The sequence below is a fragment of the Penaeus vannamei genome, chromosome 30 (assembly GCF_042767895.1).
Source record: "Penaeus vannamei isolate JL-2024 chromosome 30, ASM4276789v1, whole genome shotgun sequence".
Lineage (NCBI taxonomy): Eukaryota > Metazoa > Arthropoda > Malacostraca > Decapoda > Penaeidae > Penaeus > Penaeus vannamei.
Genome location: NC_091578.1, coordinates 31,128,492 through 31,150,873, shown reverse-complemented (window position 1 = coordinate 31,150,873; position 22,382 = coordinate 31,128,492). Strand labels below are relative to the sequence as shown.

General features: G+C 42.0%; 1 protein-coding gene and 1 long non-coding RNA gene across 5 annotated transcripts in view; both read left to right on the top strand.

The window, feature by feature from the left end:
* The window catches only part of LOC113827254 (microtubule-associated protein futsch), a 284,334-nt gene that overhangs the window by 118,632 nt on the left and 143,320 nt on the right, over nucleotides 1–22,382 (top strand). The window lies entirely within an intron of this gene.
* Nucleotides 1–22,382, top strand: part of LOC138867550 (uncharacterized) — a 133,580-nt gene that overhangs the window by 48,232 nt on the left and 62,966 nt on the right. Inside the window, exon 3 of one of the 2 annotated variants that reach the window (XR_011399819.1) lies at nucleotides 2,679–2,798. The exons of the other annotated variant lie outside the window; for it this stretch is intronic. This is a non-coding gene — a long non-coding RNA (uncharacterized lncRNA). Of the gene's footprint in view, nucleotides 1–2,678; nucleotides 2,799–22,382 lie in introns of those variants that run through there. 2 annotated transcript variants of the gene reach the window in all.

Below are 22,382 nucleotides of genomic sequence, written 5' to 3'. Positions count from 1 at the left end.
CAGGAAAACGGGAAAAGATAAATAAAAACCCGTTCATTCTTGAAAATGTTTCCATTACTATACTAGCAGGAAAAAGTCGCTACCGATTTCAACGCTTTTCGTGTAGTTATCCATATGCTTTTCCCTTCTGATTTTATTTATAACTAAATTCTTATTGGATATTTTCTTTAAAAAGGTTCATTACGTGCTAAAATAACAGTGATATTATTGTATCTTGTTTAAAGCATTTGGTTCGTATACACGAGTTAGTCCTCAAATTTTGGTCGGAGAAATCCCATTCTCTATAAGGAGAATAAGAGAAAACGTAAGATGTCCACTGCTACCGGTAACTATTATAATAGCTCTTCACTGTTCGTCTGAACTTTACAGTATTGTTACTGATATTCAGATGAGCTTTGACTTTTCTTAGCATTATTAATGGTTATGAGTACTAGTATAGTTCAACGGATTCTGTTGTACACAAACTTGATATAAAATCAAATCTTAACAAGAATTATATCAACATCCTAAAACAAATCAGTCTGTAAATAATGTAATAGATATAATTAACTGCTCTTTTACGAATTTAATTATGATTATTATGATATTTAAAACATCTATCCACAAAAAAAGGCTTCTAGAAGTTCCACGAGAAAGAAATGAAATTCCTAGATTTTTTTTAACACGGACATAACAGGAAGCCGTGTCCGTTAGCAATGGCATTATGAGTTGCAAATGTTGTTTTCTTTCTCTTTATGGCGGGATGCTTTCTTTTCCCGGATGTCAGGCATTTATGTATGCAGTATACACTCATGCATATTTACGCACACACACCCTACTTGTGTTTATTTATTTGCATCTATTGTTAGGTATGAATTTATGTATGGATTGTCGCATACATGCATACGAAGGCATGTGCGTTCGGATGGATGTGTTAGCGTAATAGATGCAGATACTTATGCGGGCGCACACACACACACGCGTACGCACACGTGTGCATACACATGGGCACACGCCCACACACACACACACACACACACACACACACACACACACACACACACACACACACACACACACACACACACACACACACACACACACACACACACACACACACACACACACACACACACACACACACACACACACACACACGTTTGTACGTGTGTGTGTATTTAGTTATCTATCTTTTTGCCCTGGAGAAGGAGAAAAAGAATAATGTGGAAGGGTATTAGGAGAAGATAAAAGAAAAGGAGTAATAGTTGGAGGAAGAGTAGTAGTCGGAGAAGGAGTAGGAGTAGATAGAGGAGTAGGAGGAGGAGGAGTAGCAGTAAATAGAGGAGTAGGAGGAGGAGGAGTAGAAAGAGGAGTAGTAGTAAATAGAGGAGGAGGAGGAGTAGAAAGAGGAGTAGTAGTAGTAGATAGAGGAGGAGTAGATAGAAGGAGTAGGAGGAGGAGGAGGAGTAGGTCGTTCTAGAGTGACAAGCGCCCAACGACACAAGGCGCGACCATAACACCGCAATTACCTGCTTTGGGTCACTCCTTAGACTCCTGCTAACGGGACCCACTCCTCCTCCAGCGGCCGTGCCTGCTACTTCGCTGGGAGCTCCGGTCATGGGGCTTCCCTCTTTCCATCTCTCTTTGGTTTCTTGTTTTTTTTTGTTTTTTTTTCTTCTTCTTTTGGTTTTGATCTGGTTCTCTCTTTGGGTCTGGGTCTGGCTTGGTCTTTCTTTCTCTCTCTCTTTCTTTATTTCTCTCTCTCTCTCTCTCTCTCTCTCTCTCTCTCTCTCTCTCTCTCTCTCTCTCTCTCTCTCTCTCTCTCTCTCTCTCTCTCTCTCTCTCTCTCTCTCTCTCTCTCTCTCTCTCTCTCTCTCCCCATCCTCCCTCCCTCGCTCTACCCCATACCTCCCTCCCTCCCTCCCCTCCTGCCTCCCTCCCTCTCCCTCCCTCTCCCCTCTCCCCTCCCTCCCTCTCCCTCTCCCTCTCCCTTCCTCCCTGCCACCCTCCCTCCCTCTCCCTCTCTCACCCCCACCCCCCCTTCTCCCACTTTCGACACACCACGGCTAACAAAATTACTAACTTGCGCGTGTTGACTGCCTGGTCTTGAGTCTTCCCAGAGGCGCGTGCAGAGGAATAAATAAAGGGAGAGAGTTATTCGTAAAATAGTCTTCGTTGTGTTTGGCGACTGCGCGTGCTTGGGTGGCTGCATGGCGAGTCAAAGGCGGTTATTTATGTTCGCGTTCATTTGGTATTTTGGGTGTGTGTCGGTGTTATGTAAACCATATTTTTTTTCTCTCGCTTCTTTTTCTTTCTTTTTTTTCTTTTTCTTTTCTTTTTCTTTTTCTTTTTCTTTCTCTCTTCTCTTTCTCTCTCTCTTCTCTCTTCTCTTCTCTCTCTCTTCTCTCTCTTCTCTCTCTCTCTCTCTCTCTCTCTCTCTCTCTCTCTCTCTCTCTCTCTCTCTCTCTCTCTCTCTCTCTCTCTCTCCCTCTCCCTCTCCCTCCCTCTCTCACTCCCTCTCTATCTTTAACAAAAAATGTATATTCACATCCATGTGTAGATACGTATGGATATATATACATTATTTGACGGAGAAACCATTAATGAAACAGCATTGAGATCAATGAACCCACGGTCCGAAAATGATCGATAATTTTTCACGCAGAACTAACATGTTTTTTTTTCTTTTTCCGTTGCAGGTGAGTCGAGCAGCTGTGTTTCCTCGGTCGCGACGCCTTCCTCAGGTGGGAGAAGGTCGGCCAGGTGGGAGGTGACAGCTGGTATCAGGTACGCAAACACCGACGCTGATGAAGGTGGGGGAGGGGAGGGGTGGGGAGGGGAGGGGATGGTGGGTGGGGAGAGGAGGGGAGGAAAGGGTGGGGAAGGGGGTGGGGGGAGGGATGGGAAGGAAGAGGAAGAGGGAGGGTTGGGAGCAAGGGGAGGGAAGGGGAGGGGAGGGGTGGGGAGGGAAGGGGAGGGGAAAGTGAGAGAGGGAGAGGGAGGGGAGGATGTGGGGAGATGTAGAGGAAGGGGGTATAGAGAGAGAGGGAGGTGTGGAGATGAGGTGGGGAGGTTGGGGTAGGGGAAGATGGGGAGGTGGGGAAAGGAGGGAGTAGAGAAAGAGAGAGATAGGAAAGAAGTGACGAGGGAATGGAAGCGGAGAAAAAAGAGAGAGGAAATTGAGAAACGAAATGACAGAAGAGTGGGCTGGTGGTGGGTAGGAGGCTGGTGGCTAAGTAGGCGTAATGGCCTGGTGGGCGAGTGGGGCGGGTGGGTGGGCGGGTGGGCGAGTGGGGCGGGTGGGCGGGTGCGTGGGTAGCCATTGAGCATAAAGAGTGAATGCAGATGATAAGCATAAAATACCGGCTTATCACGCACTCGATCGAAGGCCAACGCGGGCTATTTCAGGTTTTTAAATACACCTGGTTGGCTGTGTTAAAAGTGAATGGCGGGTTCCCACGGGTGATGGAGAATTTTTTAAAAAGAATAGATAAATAGAAGGAAATTCTTGATATGAATTTTTACTGAAGTTGAATATGAAGTTGATGGAGAATTATTTTTAAAAAGAATAGATAAATAGAAAGAAATTAGATATGAGTTTTACGGGTGATGGAGAATTATTTAAAAAGAATAGATGAATAGAAAGAAATTCTTGATATGAATTTTTACTGAAGTTGACGGAGAATTATTTAAAAAAAACAGTGGATAAATAGAAGGAAATTCTTGATATGAATTTTTACTGAAGTTGAATATGAAGTTGACGGAGAATTATTTAAAAAGAATAGATAAATAGAAGGAAATTCTTGATATGAATTTTTACTGAAGTTGAATATGAAGATAAACATGTTAGAGACGAGTTCCCACGGGTGATGGAGAATTATTTAAAAAGAATGGATAAATAGAAGGAAATTCTTGATATGAATTTTTACTGAAGTTGAATATGAAGTTGACGGAGAATTATTTTTAAAGAATAGATAAATAGAAAGAAATTCTTGATATGAATTTTTACTGAAGTTGAATATGAAGTTGACGGAGAATTATTTAAAAAGAATAGATAAATAGAAAGAAATTCTTGATATGAATTTTTACTGAAGTTGAATATGAAGTTGACGGAGAATTATTCAAAAACAATGGGTAAATAGAAGGAAATTCTTGATATGATTTTTTACTGAAGTTGAATATGAAGTTGACGGAGAATTATTTTTAAAGAATAGATAAATAGAAAGAAATTCTTGATATGATTTTTTACTGAAGTTGAATATGAAGTTGACGTAGAATTATTTATATATAAAGAATAGATGAATAGAAAGAAATTCTTGATATAAATTTTTGCTGAAGTTGAATATGAAGTTGACGGAGAATTATTTAAAAAGAATAGATAAATAGAAAGAAATTCTTTATATGAATTTTTAATGAAGATAAACATGTTAGAGACGAGTTCTCACGGGTGACAGAAAACGATTTAAAAGAATGAATAAATAGAAAGAAATTCTTGATATGATTTTTTACAGAACATAAATATGGTAGAAACTTATATAGATCTATATGAATGATAATGAAGATGGGATCAATGTTATGAGTATGGCAATGTAATGATAACAAATAATGTTAGAAATGTATCGTTATTTTAGTGCTGATGGCCACTATAATGATAATGATAATAATGATAGTTGTAATAGTAATGATCATCCTCGTAATGGTGATGATAGTTATGGTATTGATATTAGTATTGATAATGATAATGGGGATGATGATAGTAATGATGACGATGATGATGATATAGATAATTATAATGATGATGATAAGGATACAAATAATGACAATAAAAATGATGATGATGATGATGATGATAATGATAATATTAATGATGATGATAATAATGAAAATAGTGATAAAGATAATGATAATAAAAAAACATAATGATGGTTACAATAACAACGACATAATTATGATCACGATAAAATAACGCCCTCCCTATGTAATCATTTATAACAATTTGCCTTCCTCTCCCTTCGCCGCTTGCCCATTTGCCCTAATTACGCTGTCTGGAGTCCACTTACCTGTAGGCCTATTCATAAGGGGTTCCCGTGACGCCCCCTTAATTAAATAGCACATTAGTCGACTTCTTTATTTAATTGTCGACTTTTTTATTTAATTGGAGGGAGTGTGTTTCTCGCATGGGGTGTAAAGGGGCTTCTGGGAGTGGTGTTGAAGTAATTTTTTGGGTTTGTTTGGTTTGGTGGTGATGTGTATGTGGGTGTGGGGGGGGGGGGTTGGTGTGTGTGGGTGTGTTAGGGGGTGTTAGGGAGGGGGGGAGGGGTTGGTGTGTGTGTGTGTGTGTGTGTGTGTATATATGTATGTGTGTGTGTGTGTTAGGGGGGGGTTGTGTGTGTGTGTGTTTGTATGTATAGCCTATATATACATATTTTATTGTGATTTTTATCATCATCATCGTTATTCTTATTACTATCATCATTATCAATGTTATTATTATTATCATTTATTATTACTGTTATTATCATCATAACCACCATCACCATCACTATCATCACCGCCATCATCACCACCACCACCAACACCATTACCACCACCATTACCAACATCAACACCACCACCACCACCATCACCATCACCGTTACCATTGCTACCATTATCATCACCATTACCATTAACTCAAAACCACCATCATGCTTGTTACAATCGCTATAAATCTTTAATATTTATCCTCCGTTCTCTGTCATCTCAGTGCCTCTGGGGATGTCAGTTGTGGAAATTATGACGCATCTGTTACTTTTGCAATATGTATTACTTGTCAAACTTTTTTTTTTTTTTGGGGGGGGTTAATTTTGGTTATTTATGTAACTTTTTAGGACTTTCTCCTATTGTGTGTGAGTGAAATTTTCTTATTTTTGTTTTTTTATTTATCTTTTTTGTTCGTTTTTCGTTTTGTTTAATTTTTTGTTGTTGTTGTTTTGATTCCTATTTTGTCATTTTTTTTCTCATTATTTCGTCAATTAAGTTATTTGTTCGTATTTTGGATATTTACTTTTTTATCCGTATTTTTTAAATAAGTTACGTTTTTATCCGAATTGATGTAATGAATATGTCCATTTTTCCGATAATTGTATCGTTTTATGCACTTAATCCGTTTTTTAATATAAATTTCTGTTTTATTATTATTATTATTTATTATTGTTATTATTATTATTATTATTATTATTATTATTATTATTATTTTATTATTATTATTATTATTATTATTATTATTATTATTATAATTATTATTATTATTATTATTATTATTATCATTATTATTATTATTATTATTATTATTATTATTATTATTATTATTATTATTATTATTATTATTATTATTATTATTATTATTATTATTATTATTATTATTAATTCTGCTTTGGCTTCTCTTTCACAATTTCTTTTCACAGATTTTCTTCGCTATTAAAAAAAAAAAACAGACTGTAGCCAATAACCTCCTTCAGTGCAACATCCACGTGATTCACGCCCGTACGCCCGTGAGCGTGCAAGATAAGCGTTTAGTTCCGCCCGCACGCCCACACGCCCACCCTGTTATTCGTTTAATTTTATTTATTTTTTCTACATCATTAACTTATGAAAGAGTTAAATTTGTTGAAGATTTAAAAAAAATGGAAGTAAATAAAAAAAAATCTCAATCCTAGATATTTTATTTTATTCTTTTACCCGCCAACATCCTCCCTCCCCCCCTCCCCCACCCCTTAAAAAAAAAAATAAGGAGAGCTAACGAGGGCGTCTCTCCGGGGTGGGCGTGAGGAGGAGGAGGGGGGGTCTGTGGGCGCGGAGGAGGAGGGGGGGGTCTGTGGGCGTGAGGAGGAGGAGGGGGGGTCTGTGGGCGCGGAGGAGGAGGGGGGGTCTGTGGGCGCGGAGGAGAGGAGGGGGTCTGTGGGCGCGGAGGAGGAGAAGAAGGGGGTGTCCGTGGGCGCGGGCGTGAGAGTTGGCGGGCGTGAAGTTCCTCGGCTGGCTGATTCCTTGGGCGCGCCTCCTCCCTCCTTCGTCGTCTTTCTTGGAAGGAGAGAGTTAAGGAAGTCACGGTGGGGGGGCGTGGGGGGATGGGGGGGATGATCAGCGTATGGGCGGGGTTAGCGTGGGCGTGGTAAATGAGGATGTGTTTTTTTAAGCTGTATTATTATTTTTTGATTATTGTTATTTTTTTTGTATGTATGTGTGAGTTTGTGTGCGTGTGTGTGTATGTGTGTGTGTCTGTGTGTATATGTGTGTGTGTGCTGTATGTGTGTCTGTGTATACGTGTGTATGATTTGTGATTCTTTTGGAATTACTCTTTTCTTTCTCTCTCTCTCTCTCTTTCTTTCTTTCAATTAGTGAATTTTGGTATTTATTTTTATCTTGTCGCGTGGAGAAAAAGTGTCTTGAACTGTCCATTGTGTCTGCGGCCATTGTGGATTCCTTTGTGGATTCCTTTGTGGATTCCTTTGTGGATTCCTTTGTGGATTCCTTTGTGGATTCCTTCTCGATATTTTCTGGCTTTTATCTCGAGGAAAATTTCATTCACAGAAGGCGTATTGGGTTCGTTCAGGTTTCCATTTCTCCTTCGAGATCTCTTGCTCTTGTCTTTTATTTTTTTCCCTTTCTCTTTCTCTGTTATTTACGAGTATTTCTCCCTTTCTTTTTCTCTGTCTTTTATTTTTCCCTTTTCTTTCTCTTTCTCTGTTATTTATTTCTCCCTTTCTCTTTCTGTTTCTCTGTTATTTATTTCTTCCTTTTTCTTTCTCTGTCATTTATTTCTCCATTTCTCTTCTCTTTCTCTGTTATTTGTTTCTCCTTTTCTTTTTCTCTTTTTCTCTTTCTCTTTCTCTATTTATTTCTTCCTTATTCTTTCTCTGTCATTTATTTCTCCATTTCTCTTTCTCTTTCTCTGTTATTTATTTTCACTTTTCTTTCTCTTTCTCCGTTATTTATTTCTCTCCTTCTCTTTTTCGGTCATTTATTTCTCCCTTTCTCTTTCTCTTTCTCTCTTCGGCGCCTCTGATGTGTAATGTGATTAACTGCAGTTCTCTTTTGGCCCCGTTTCTTCCGAGGAAACTTTTTCTCGCTGTCTTTACGTTTGTATGTTTGTCTGTCGCCCGCTCTCGTGTTCTTTCTCTGTCTCTTTCTGTTTCTCTTTCTGTCTCTCTTTCTCTCTCTCTGTTTCTGTTTCTGTTTCTCTGTCTTTCTCTCTTTCTCTCTTTCTCTCTTTCTTTCTCTCTTTCTCTCTTTCTCTCTCTCTCTCTTTCTCTCAATCTCAAGCTCTTTATCTCTCTCTCTCTCATTCTTTTTCTCTCTCTCTCTTTATCTCTCTCTCTCTGTCTGTCTGTCTCTCTCTCTCTCTCAATCTCTCTAGCTATCCTCTCTCTCTCTCTCTCTCTCTCTCTCTCTCTCTCTCTCTCTCTCTCTCTCTCTCTCTATCTATCTCTCTCTCTCTCTCTCTCTCTCTCTCTCTCTCTCTCTCCCTCTCTCTCTCTCTTCTCTCTCTCTCTCTCTCTCTCTCTCTCTCTCTCTCTCTCTCTCTCTCCTTTCCCTCTCTCTCCCTATCCCCCGCCTTCCCTCTCCCTCCCTCCCTCCCTTTCCTCTCCCTCCCTTCCCTCCTTCCCTTCCCTCTCCCTCCCTCCCCTCTGGCAAGTGACAAGACACACTTTCAACTTGTTTTGTGTGACGGAATAATTACATCCATTGGTGGAACAGAAAGTATTTCAAAAGACGTTATTTGTCTAATCCCGTGAAGCGGAACCGAGGGAGGCGCTCTCGGCTCTCTCGGCTCTCTCGGCTCTCTCGCGGAGGAGGGAGAAGTGATTCGAAGAAGTGAGTTTGGAAGTGATCTAAAAGTGTTTTTTTTTTTTTTTTTTTTTTTTTTTAGAAAGGAGAGAGGGATTTTTTTTTAAAGAAATGAGAGGGATTTTTTTTCTTTTTTCTTTTTTTAAGAAATGAGAGAGGGATTTTGTTTTTCTTCTTTTTTCTTTTTTTAATGAAATGAGAGAGGGATTTTTTTTTTTTTTTTAAGAAATGAGAGGGGAATTTTTTTTCCTTTTTTTTTTTTTTTTTTTTTTAAGAAATGAGAGAGGGAGGTTTGGTTAGGTAAAAGGTGTGTGAGTAGGTGGATAAAGAGGTGGAGGAGGATAAGATCGGAGAGGAGGAGGAGAAGGAGGAGGAGGAGAAGAGGAGGAGGGGTGAAGGAGGGGAGGTGGAGAAGGATAGGAACGGAGAGGAGGAGGAGGAGGAAGAGGTAAAGGCTGTTAAAAAAGAGATGGAGGACGAGGAACAAGATGAATTAGGGGAAAAGAGGCTGAGGAGGAAAGGATAAGAATCAGAAAATAAGAGATTAGAGAACGAAGCGCAAATCGAAGAAGTGTAAAATAAGGAAGAGAAAGGAGTAGATTCAAGAGAAAAATAAATAAAGAAAGAAAATAGAGGAGGATGCTTCTCTCGCCAAGGGGGGGGGGGGAAGTGAGCGAGCGACGGTGCCAGAGGTTCTAACAGAGGTTCTAAGGAAGGAAGAGTAAAAGTGTGAAGGAAGAGAACCATTTGTGACTTACTGAAGGGAGCTTCCGGCGGGCCTCCTTGGCAACACCTCCTCTTGCGGCAGCTTATCGGGGAGGAGAGATGAGGGGAGGGGGATGAGGGGGGGAAGAGGAGGGAAGGGGGAGGAGGGGGGAAGGGAGGAGATGGAGGGGTGGAGGGAGGAAGAGGGGGATGGAGGGGGGAATAAAGGGGAGGAAGGGTGGAGGGAGGGGAGGAGGAAGGGGGTGGAAGGAGGAGGGGGAGGGAAGAGGTGGGGGAGGGGAGGGAGGGGAGGGAGGAAAAGGGAAGATGGGTGGAAGGGGGAGGGGAGGGGGGGGATAGACGGAAGGGGGAGGGGAAAGAGTGTGGGATGAGGGGAAAGGGAGGAATAGAGCATTAAGCAGAGAGAAAGGAGGGAAAGGAATGGAAGAAGGGGTGGAGAGAGGAGCGTGAGAAATATAGAAAAGGGGGATAGAGAGAGGACGGATAAAGAGAGAGAGACAGATAGAGACACAGACATCCGGCCAGAGACAGAAACAAACATACAAAGAAAGAAAAAAAATCAACAAAGAAAAGAAAAATAGAAACAGAGAACCAAGAAAACGACAGTAAAAGAAAGATAAAAAAAATCAACAAAGCAAAGAAAAAAGAAAAACAGAAACAGAGAACCAAGAAAACGACCAAAACAAAAAAACGACCAAAACAAAAAAAACGACAATAAAAGAAAGAAAAAATAAACAAAGCAAAAAAAAAAAAAAAACACGAAAAATAGAAACAGAGAACCAAGAAAACGACACCCCCCCCCAAAAAAAAAAAAAAAACATGACAAACAAAAACCGAACAGAGCGAGGCCGGTAAAAGCAAACGGGAGCCAATCCGGACACGGTAACGACACCAAAACGACAAAGAGCAATTTAGATGAAACAATACAACTCGATTCCTTTTATCTCGCGAAGGGGAAAGTCGGCGGCCAAGGGAAGGAGTAGGAGGAGAAGGAGAAGGAGGAGGAGGAGAAGGGGGAGGAAGAGGAGGAGGAGGAGGGGGAGGAGAGAAGAAGGAGGAGAAGAGGAAATGAATGATGGCCATGCGGCGAAGGGGAAAGTCGGCGGCCAAGAGAAGGAGGAGGAGGAGGAGGAGAAGAGGGACTAGAAGAAGAAGAAGAAGGAGGAGAAGAGGAACTAGAAGAATAGGAAGAAGGGGGAGAAGAAGAAGAAGAGGAACTAGAAGAAGAAAAAGAAGAAGAAGGAGAAGAGGAACTAAGAAGAAGAAGAAGGAGAAGAGGAACTAGAAGAAGAAGAAGGAGAATAGGAACTAGAAGAAGAAAGAAAGAAAGAAAAGAAAAACAGCGGCTAAATAAACATAAAAAAAGAAAGAAAAAGAGGAAGAAGGAGAAGGTAAAAAAAAAAAAAAAGGCGAGGAAGTTGCATGTGCATTGTTGACTGTGCTTGGAAAACCTGTTGCTTTTGAGAAGCATTTCGCTGACTTGGTGTGCTTGGAGTACGTTCTTCTTTCTTTGTTTCTTGATTATTATCTCTTTTATTTGTTATTTATTTATTTTTAATTTAATTTAATTTTTTATTTTATTATTTTATTTATTTTATTATTTTATTTATTTTATTATTTTATTTATTTTATTATTTTATTTATTTTATTATTTATTTATTTATTTATTTATTTATTTATTTATTTTTGTTGTTGTTGTTTTCGTTCATTATATGGATTTAATCTATAAATTGTGGATGGAAAGGATGAATATGAATTGATATTTTGTCATAAATGTAAAATATTATTATTATTATTATTATTGGTTGTTTTATGTAACTGCAATTGTATTGATATTGCATTGTATTGCATTATCATTATCATAAACATCAACATATTTCCTAATTTCTAACATCCGGACTTATTTTTTAAAAAAGTTTTTAATTTCCTTCTAAATACATTATATTTTCAAAATCAGTAACGGTCAACCTATAACTTAATACCTTAAGAAAAAAACATTTCCTTTATAACTTTCAAATGCAAGACATACCGTTAAGTCATTAATTTACTTTTGAATCCGAGAAAAAATATGTATGATAAATTTCTTGGCTTATTACATAACCAATTTCAGACCAGTTGGATGGAATTGCATTTTAAGAAGAATATTGCATAATGAATTAACATTGAAGAAGGAAATAGAAAGAAAAAAAAGAAGCAAATTAGAAGAAAAAAAGAAAAAGATAAGAAAAGAAATAAGAAAGAAAGAAAAAAGAAGAAAAAGAGAAGAAATGAAGAAAATAAGGAAAAAATATATAGAAAGATTTTTAAAAGATAAAATAAAATAAAGAAATATAGAAAAAAAGGGAAAAAAAACATATATCTGCATGTAAGTATTTCTCAACTATTTCCTCTCTTAAAAGGAAAATCCAGCGGTTCCTTGGCTCTCAGAGACGACAGACGGGGAATGCACAGGCAGAGAGGCGGTCGTTCTGTTCCTCGTTCCCTGGACACTCACGTATTTCACAGACATTATGGAGTTATTGCGTATAATGGTCTTCCTTTTTTTTTTTTTTTTTTATTATTCCGCTGTTGTCGCTAATATGTCGGGGGAACTGTGGAATTCGTCCCATACATTCCTGAGCTTTTTATTCTCAATCTCTGCACGTTCATACATACACGTACACAGAGTCGCGTTTATTTTCTCTCTCTCTCTCGCTCTCTCTCTCTCTCTCTCTCTCTCTCTCTCTCTCTCTCTCTCTCTCTCTCTCTCTCTCTCTCTCTCTCTCTCTCTCTCTCTCTCTTCTCTCTCTCTCTGGTTTTGTTTATCGATGTTTCTTTGTTTCTGATTTTGATTTCCCTTTCTGGTCTCTTTCTTCTCTCTCTTTCTTTCTGATTCTCTCTGATTCTCTCAATCTCTCTCCGTCATTCTCTCTCTCTCTCACTCTCTCATTCTCTCTCTCTCTCTCCCTCCCCCTCCCTCCTCTCCCTCCCCCTCTCTCTCTCTCCTCCCTACCCCTCCCCCTCCCTCCCTCCCTCTCCTTCCCCCTCCCCCTCTCCTCTCCCTCTCCCTCTCCCTCTCCTTCCACCTCCCCACCCTCTCCCTCTCCTTCCACCTCCCCCTCCTCCTCTCCCTCCCTCTCCCTCTCCCTCCCCCTCTTCCTCTCCCTCTCCCTCTCCCTCCCCATCCCCCTCTCCCTCTCTATCTCCCTCTCTAACCACCAATACACTCCAGATTCTCCAATCCAACTCTGCAACTTGCAACTAAGCTTATCTACAGTACGTTCTGACCCCCACTCGCCGACGCCGTTCTCCTCTGCAGTGTCTCGTTCCTCCTCGTTCGTATTCTCTGCAAGTTGCAACATCCCCCTCGGCAGATTGCATTTTTCCGCTGGTCATCTTCTTAAAAAGGAAAGAAGGAAGGGAAGGAAGTGAGAGAAAAATACGTTAGGAAAAGTATATAATGGTTAAAAGTTATATACTTTTTTTAAGGATTGAATGCTTTTAAAACTTACCAAAGATAAAATAAATGAAGAAGTAAATAAAAAAACAAACGAATGAAGAAGTGAATAAAGAAACGAATGAATAAAGAAATAAAGAAAGAAACAAATAAATGAAAAAGTAAATAAAGAAACAAATATATATAGAACTAAACAAGTAAAATATATGAAGAATCCAAATAAATAAACAAATGAATGAAGAACTAAATAAAGGAAAGGATAAATGAAGAAATAAACAAATAAATGAAAAACTAACTTACTAGAAAAAAATGAAGTAAATAAAGAAACAGGTAAATGAAGAAGTGAACAAACAAATAAATAAAGAATTGAACAAATAAATAAATGAACAAATAAATAAGCGAAGAAAGACACAAATAAAACAACGGACCCTTGCTTAACAACCGGCACGTCTCCTACCCCTCCCCCTTCCCTTCCCCCATCCCCCTTCCCCTCCACTTCCCCCATCCCCCTCCCTTCCCCTCCACTTCCCCCATCCCCTCTCCCCCTCCCCTCCACTTCCCCCATCCCCCCCTCCCTCCCCTCCACTTCCCCCTCCCCCTCCCCCTCCACTTCCCCCTCCCCCTCCCTACCTTCCCTCCACTTCCCCCATCCCCTCCTCCCTTCCCCTCCACTTCCCCCATACCCCTACCCCTCCCCTCCATCCTTCCCTACCTCCCCATCCCCATCCCCCTACCCCACCGTACTTCTCTGCTTGTGGATTCCGCACGCAAGCAACCCACTCTTGCCCGCGCGCCCCCGATCGGCTCGCGCGCGTGGGTTCCTCTCGTCGCGATAAGCTTTTCTTTCTTCGGTTTGTGTTTGTGTTTTTTTTTTTTTTTTTGGGGGGATGGGGGAAGGGGAGGAGGGGGATTTAGGGTAGGGGGAGAGGATTGAGGAAGGAAGAGAGAGGTGAAGGGGGAAGTTTGAAGGGAGAAGGGGGATTATTTGGGGGAGGAGGAGTGAGAAGGGGGAGGTGGGGGAGGGAGGTTGGGAAGGAGGGAGGGTAGAGGGATTAGGGGGGAGGCGGGAGGAGGAGGGAGGGGAGGGGAAGAAGGGAAAGGAGGAGAGAGAAAGAGCGAATATGAAGTGAGAGAGGAAAGGAGAAGAAAAGTGGAAAGGAAGGGAAAGGGAGAGAGGAAAGTAAGGAAGAAAGAGAAGAGAAAGAGAGAGAAAAAAAACACAAAAGCCAACCAGACAGACAAATCCAATGAAGAAAAAATTAACAAACACGAAATAAAAAGAAACTCAGACCGAGAGACACAGACGAACAAAAACAAAAAAACAAAAACAAAGAAAAGAGTAAGACAAAAGACAAACCAAAGACACAAAACAGGTACAGATTTAAAAGCCAAAGCCCCTGTTTACCATCATTGTTCGTGGATGCGTCAACGTCACCGATTTATTCCGATTTAAGTAGTGAAAGTTGTCATTCCAGTCGTCATGAAAGTCCATTTATCAAAAGAGAAGAGAGAAAAAGGAGACAAAATTACCGCGTTCGGATTAACACTTATTTTTTAATGTAATTTGATTTGATGTTTTTGTTGTGGTTTAATTTTGTTTTGGTTTGATGGGTTGATAATGGCTGTTGGAAATATTGATAACAGTGGTGAAAGTATCTAAATTATTTGAAGATTTGTTTTATAGTTTATCTTATAAAAAGTAGAAACGGAATTCCGAAAATGATCCCTGGCTTGAGATCAAAAATTCGTTAGATTTTTTTGTTTCTAAAAATATATGTGATTTTGGGGGGTTGTTATAATTTATTCTCTTATTTCCGTATGCAAATATAACCAAATTTTATCGCCTACAACTACACTCCCCAGCATAGAATTTTAGAGAGTAAGTTGTAGGATTTAGTTGCGCACCTGGCCACCAGAGCGCCAGAGTAGTCTCCGGGGGCCAGGTGGAGGAACCCGGTGTCAGTGTCCTCTGGTCCGTGGTGAGGGGAACACGTCGACGCGGTGGGTCCCGGTTCAAGCTGTGTGGAGTGTGATGGATTTTGGTGATTTTGAGAGGAAATACGATTGGAAAAACAGTTTCTAAATTTCCCTCGTGACTTATTGGTGTGTAGAGGACGCCTAAGGTAAGATTTGCTCTTTGATTTTACGCGAAATTTGTTGATATGGTTTGATTACTGGAGTTGGGATGCCCGTTCGTATCTTAGCGTCAGACGTTATTTGAAAATTAAAACAGATGGATCGATACTTCCGTTTATATCTTAGTTTCGAATATGAGATCAAAAGTTTATTATTTATTTCACGCATTTCCTATATATCCGAGCCTGGACATAACCGCTGACTTGAAATTTTACGTAAAAGATGTTACAGACTATCTCTGCTTCTCTAGTCCAGGTACCGTAATATCGCATAACAGAAATAGCAGCCTAGATGGACCCTGTTATTCCGAGGAGAAAACATGGCTGCCGGGGGAAGATTAAGCGAATTACAATGAACCAGGACGAAAAGCTGCCCCCACGGCCTCGACCCGAATTTGATTATTTCTTTAAAATGTTCTCGAGTGTGGAAAGAACCCCCCCCCCCCCCAGGTACCTGAGTTACCTGTGGCCTACCTTTCCTGGGGTACTTCACTCACTCACAGCCCCTCCTGTTCTCTGTCCTGTTCTCGTGCCTGGCCTTGTGTTCGCATACCGAGGTTTTATTTCTGGTTTTGTATGTGTGGGTGTAGAGGTTTTTTTAATGTTGTGTTTGTTCATATACCAAGGTTTTATTTCTGGTTTTGTATATGTGGATGCAGAGTTGTTGTTTTTTGTTGTTGTATACCAAGGTTTTACTTCTGGGCTTGTGGATGTGGATGTAGTTTATGTTGTGTTTGTTCACATATAAAGGTTTTATTTCTGGTTTTGTATATGTGGATATAGAGTTTTTTTATGTTGTGTTTGTTCGCATACCAAGGTTTTATTTCTGGTTTTGTATATGTGGATATAGAGTTTTTTTATGTTGTGTTTGTTCGCATACCAAGGTTTTATTTCTGGTTTTGTATATGTGGATGTAGAGTTGTTTTTTTTTTTTTTGTTGTGTTTGTTCGCATACCAAGGTTTTATTTCTGGTTGTCTATGTGTGGATATAGAGGTTTTTTAATGTTGTGTTTGTTCACATACCGAGGTTTTATTTCTGGTTTTGTATATGTGGGTGTAGAGTTTTTTTTAACGTTGTGTTTGTTCGCATACCAAGGTTTTATTTCTGGTTTTGTATGCGTGGGTGTAGATTTTTTTTTAATCTTGTGTTTGCTCACATACCAAGATTTTATTTCTGGTTTTGTATATATAGATGTAGAGTTTTTTTTGTTGTGTTCGTTCGCATACCAAGGTTTTATTTCTGGTTTTGTATATGTGGATGTAGAGTGTTTTTTGTTGTGTATGTTCATATACCAAGGTTTTTCTAGTTTTGTATATGTGGATGTAGAGTTTTTTTTATGTTGTGTTTGTTCGCATACCAAGGTTTTATTTCTGGGCTTGTGGATGCGGATATATTTTTTGGAAATGTGTTTGCTCGTTCACGTACCAAGTTATCATTTCTCGCTAACCGTATGTGGATAGAGGACATATCCAAGTGATGTGATTCATGAATGTTTAACTTTCCATGAAACAGTTCATCTTGTTCCACCGACGATAATATGTGGATTATGATATCAGTAATATGAACTGTGTTGTATGCAGTCTCGCTGGTAACAGTACAGAGAGAGGGAGAGGGAGAGGGAGAGGGAGAGAGAGAGAGAGAGAGAGAGAGAGAGAGAGAGAGAGAGAGAGAGAGAGAGAGAGAGAGAGAGAGAGATAAACAGAGAGAGAGAGAGGGAGAGAGAGCGTGAGAGAGAGAGAGAGAGAGAGAGAGAGAGAGAGAGAGAGAGAAAGAAACAGAGAGATAAACAGAGAGAGAGAGAGAGAGAGAGCAAACAGACAGACAGACAGAGACACGGAGATACTTAAAGAAAAGAATCGAAAAAGGGAATTGGGAAATACACCTAACGTACCCCACCCTCGCCCCGCCCCAAACTGGAACCACCCCCTCCCTCCCTCCCTCCCTCCCCCTTCCCTTAAAGAAAGACCCTGGCCGGTTCTGAACCACGAAGGACCAAGGAGGGTCTTAACGCCACAACCCCGGCCAATGAGGACAATAAAAGGACCCGAAAAGACTCGACTGAAAGACTTATTCTACGTCTTAAGTTGGTGGAAGGGGGGTTTGGAGGAGGGGGAAGAAAGGAAGGGAAAAGGGAAGGAAAGGAGGAGGAGGTGGAAGAAAGGATGGGAAAAGGAAGGAAAGGAGGAGGAGGTCGGGTTTGGAGGAGGTGGAAGAAAGGAAGGGAAAATGGAAGGAAAGGAGGAGGAGGGAGGGTTTGGAGGAGGTGGGAGAAAGGAAGGAAAAGAGGAGGAGGAAGGGGGGAAAGACGAGGGAGGAGGTGGTTGAGAATGGGAAAGAGATGGGAGGAGGGGGAGGGAGATGTATAGGAGGAATGTGAGAGGGACGTCTAGATGGAAGAGAAGGAGAAGGGGCAGGTGGAAAAGGAAGAAGGAATAGGAGAAAAAACGGAAGATGATAGGAAACTGAGGGGAAAAGAAGAATAAAACGATTAAGAGTAGGAAGAAAGGGAGAGGAGGAATGGAATAGAAGACCCAATTTACAAAATAAAACCGAAAGATAGAAACCGACTCAGATTCAGATAGAGAAAGAGAGAGAGAGAGAGAGAGAGAGAAAAAAAAAGATAAACGCCTTCGGAAAGAACGGAGTGGATAGAGAGAACACAGGCAGATAAAAGCGAAATAGACCCGAGATTTGCATACTCAGCCTCCGAGAGGGAATTAGACCAAAGGCATAAAAGTGAGACTAGGAGGAATTGATAATTTTGCAGCCGACTTAAAAAGGCATAAGAGATCGATCAGGTCCAAGTATGGAAGGGGGGGGGGGAGGCGAGGGCATGAGGGGGACGCTTATGAGGTGGAGTGGGAGGTGAGAGGGAGAGAAGCGTCTGGAGGGGGAGGTGGAGGGGGTGGGGGGGGGGGTTGATTGCAAAGTTGCAGCGGAGAGTGCAAGGACGGTAGCGTCTTTTCTTTTATTTTGTATTTTTCGTTTTCTTCGTGTTTATCATCGTCTTTTTTTTTCTTTTATTTTTTTCGTCTTTGTTCTTTTCGTTTTATTTGTTCATGTTCTTTCAACGTCTTTTTTTTTCCTCTTTATCCGTTTTCTTCTGTTTCTTCTCCTCCCTTTTCTTCATCATCATCATCACCATCATCATCAATCATCATGTTTTTGGATTTTTATTGAAAAAATAAAATAAACATTATTATTTTTTCCTTTCCCTCCTTCCTCCTCCTACTTCCTCCTCTTCTTCTTTTAATAAACATTATTATTTTTCCTTTCCCTCCTTCCTCCTCTTCTTCTTTTAACAAACATTATCATTTTTTCCTTTCCCTCCTTCCTCCTACTTCCTCCTCTTCTTCTTTTAACAAACATTATTATTTTTTCCTTTCCCTCCTTCCTCCTCTTCTTCTTTTAATAAACATTATTATTTTTTCCTTTCCCTCCTTCCTCCTACTTCCTCCTCTTCCTCCTCTTAATAAACATTATTATTTTTTCTTTTCCCTCCTTCCTCCTTCCTCCTCCTCCTCCCTTCCTCTCCTTTCGAGACATTTAACTCCCTCCTTTAACCGGCCCGCAGTCATCGCCGATCGCGGGCCGTTCATCGAGACCGTTCCGCGCCGGTTCTCGTGTGAACGGATAGCGTCATTTTTTTCCTCCGCTCGAGAAATGTTGTTTACCTTCCGACGGGACAGCGCGTCACCAGCCGGCTGCCGGAGAGGTCCTCCTCGCCGCGATTTTACTTGGCTGGGAGAGAGGGATGTCGCGTTTGGGGTAGGGGGTGGGGGGTGGAGGTGGGTGGGGTGGGGTGGGGGTGGGGCGGGGGGTGGGGTTTTGGTGGTATTGGTGGTGTTGTTTGCGATTGACTTGGCTGGGAGAGGGATGTCGCGTTTGGGGGGGAGGGGGGGTGGGAGGGGGGGGGTGGGGTTGGGGTGGGGTTTTTTGGTGGTATTGGTGGTGTTGTTTGTTTGTTTTTGGTATTGGTTATTAATGTTGTTTTTTTATTATTGTTATTGTTATTATTATTGTTATTATTGTTATTATTATTGTTGTTATTATTTTGTTGTTTTTATTATTTTTGTTTCTATTATTGTTGTTATTATTATTGTAATTATTATTATTATTATTATTATTATTATTACTATTATTATTGTTATTATTGTTATTGTAATTATTATTATTATTATTATTATTATTATTACTATTATTATTGTTATTATTATTGTTGTTATTATTATCATTACCATTATTATTATCATTATTGCCATTGTTTTTCGTATCATTACTACTCTTATTGTCATTATCATTCCAATCATCGTGGTCGTTACACTTCGAAAGTTCTCCGACAGCGAGCGACGCATTCCTGGGACGGTGCGGCGCGGGCGACAGCTGTCTCTCTCTCGGCTGCTGCTGCTGTGTCATTACGGGACGGGGCAGAGCTCCGTAGGGGGAGGAGGGGGGCCTCCGTGGGGAGGGGGTGGGAACGGCAGGGGGGCGTCAGGAGCTCGTCAAGGGGGGGGGAGGAACTCGGAGGGGGGAGGCGTCAGGAGATGTCGAGGGGGAGGGTGGTGGGAGGCCGAGGGGGAGGAGGGGGCGTCAGGGGGGGGCGTCAGGAGAGGGGGTGGGGGCGTCAGGAACTCGGGTGGGGAGGGAAGGGGGCGTCAGGAGCTCGCCGAGGGAGGGGGGGGGTGTCAGGAACTCGCCGAGGGGGGAGGGGGCGCGTCAGGAGCTCGCCGAGGGGGAAGGGGAGCGTCAGGGAACTCGCCGAGGGGGGGGGAAGGGCGCGTCAGGAGCTCGCCGAGGGGGTGGGAGGGGGGCGTCAGGGAGCTCGCCAGAGGGGAGGGGGCGTCAGAAACTCGCCAGAGAGGAGGGGGCGTCAGGAGCTCGCCAGGGGGGAGGGGCGTCAGGAACTCGCCGAGGGGGGGGGCGTCAGGCTCGCCAAGGGGGCAGGAGTCGCCGAGAGGGGGGCTCAGGCTAGCTCGCCGATGGGGGATGGGTCTCAGGAGCTCGCCGAGGGTAGGGGTGTAGAGCTCGCCGGAGGGGTCGGCAACAAACGCACAGACAGGCTCGAAACGCGACTGTGTTGGAAGCCGATTGCTATAGCCTCGTGTATGTTGGTGGGTCTCCTTATATGCGAGCTCTATGGGGTGTAGGTCGGGGTGTGTAGGTGTTGTGGTATACAGATGGTTGGAAGGATTCTGTAAGACTGGTGGTTGTATGTTGCTGTATCTTTGTTGTAAAGGTGTGTAGGTGTTGTGTTATAGAGATGGTTGGAAGGATTCTGTAAGGTTGTATGGTGTTGCTGCATCTTCGTTGTAAAGGTGTGTAGGTGTGTTATAGAGATGGTTGGAAGGATTCTGTAAGGTTGTATGGTGTTGCTGTATCTATGGATGGTTGAACGAATTCTGTAATACTGGTGGTGTTATGGTGTATGGTGTTGCTGCATCTTCGTTGTAAAGGTGTGTAGGTGTGTTATAGAGATGGTTGGAAGGATTCTGTAAGACTGGTGGTGTTATGGTGTTGCTGTATCTTCGTTGTAAAGGTGTGTAGGTGTGTTACAGAGATGGTTGGAAGGAATTCTGTAAGACTGGTGGTGTTATGGTGTATGGTGTTGCTGCATCTTCGTTGTAAAGGTGTCCTGCGTAGCCTCCCTGTATCCAGTTCGCATCCCGCACGCAGCGTAGCCTCCTTCCCGCAGCGCCTCCTCGCAACCCACATACACATGGCCGTCTAAAGAGAGGCTTTGAGGCGCATAAGGCGTGTTGCGTAAGGCAAGATCCTGTTGGGAGTGCAGTCGCGAGGGCCTTTTCTTCGCTCCTGCGGGAATGCTAAGTCCCCCCTTTTCCCCCTGGTCGGTTCTGGGGAGATCTTCTTTCTTCTTCTTCTTCTTCTTCTTCTTCTCCTACTTATTATTATTATTATTATTCTCCTCCTCCTCCTCCTCTACGTTTTCTCCCTCCTCCTCCTCCTCCTCCTCCCCCCTCCTCCTCCTCCCCTCCTCCTCCTCCCCTCCTCCTCCTCCTCCTTTTTCTCTTCTTCCTCCTCATCCTCCTCTCCCTCCTCTCCCTCCTCCCCCTCCTCTCCCTCCCCCTCCTCCTCCTCCTGCTTTCGGGATTCTGGCGAAGTCCTACAAGTTTTGGTGAGTCCTGTGAGGTCTCGGTTCGTGTTACGTGTGTCTTGAGTCCTTCCGGGATATTTTTTTCTTGTTTTTTTTTTATGACTTTTGTCTCAGATTGATAACATCTCGGCCTGGGGAGGGGGTGGGGTGGGGAGGGGGTGTGTGGGGTTAGGGGGGGTTGTCGGAGAGGGGGAGAGAGGCGAGAGGAAATGAACTCTATAAGAACAGGAAGGGGAAAAAAACTGTATTATTTTGAAAGTTCGCGGTGTTGGCTCTATACATCGGAATGCAGTTGTAGAAATAGTTGTGATACAATATTTCTTCAAGTCGGCAATAGGCTTTGTTTCCGGTGAAAGCTTGAAAGTCCAGGAAATAGAGGAGGAGTTAAACTGTCTTGTATTGTTTTGGAATAACCTGCCAGTCAGCTGTGTCATGCAGGGCACTCCTTGGACCAGCGGCACCTGTCACGTGACTTTTTACGTCACAAACGATAGCTTCAAGAAAGAGGAAAGACTATAGGTGTGTTTTTGTCTCATTTTTTTCTTTCTTTATATTTTTTAATCTTTCTATCTCTCCGTTTTTTCGTTTTGGGTGGATTTTTCTCCGTTTTTTTCTTCTTTCTTTCTTTGTATCTTTTTTAATCGTTCTATTTTTACTATCTCTCCGTCTTTTTTATGTTTTGGATGGATTTTTCCCCGTTTTTTTTTCTTCTTTCTTTCTCTCCTTATACCTTTTTTTATCTTTCTATCTCTCCGTCTTTCTTTCGTTTTTGTGTTTTTTGAATAAGGTGTGCTTCTGCAGGCCTCTCGTGTGACGCAGCGGTTTGTTTTATGTCTTGTGAAAGATTAACATCATGTTCTGGAAAATATTCTTGGTGTGACCCAGATTGCAGGGCAGGGCGCGGTAACTTCCAGAAGCACGTTGGGGGGGGGGGGAGGTAATACGTACGTACATACGCACACCCGCGCACATGCATGCACAGTGCAGCTGCACGTTCATACATACACGTACACAGAGTCGCGTTTATTCTCTCTCTCTCTCTCTCTCTCTCTCTCTCTCTCTCTCTCTCTCTCTCTCTCTCTCTCTCTCTCTCTCTCTCTCTCTCTCTCTCTCTCTCTCTCTCTCTCTCTCTCTCTTCTCTTCTCTCTCTCTCTCTCTCTCTCTCTC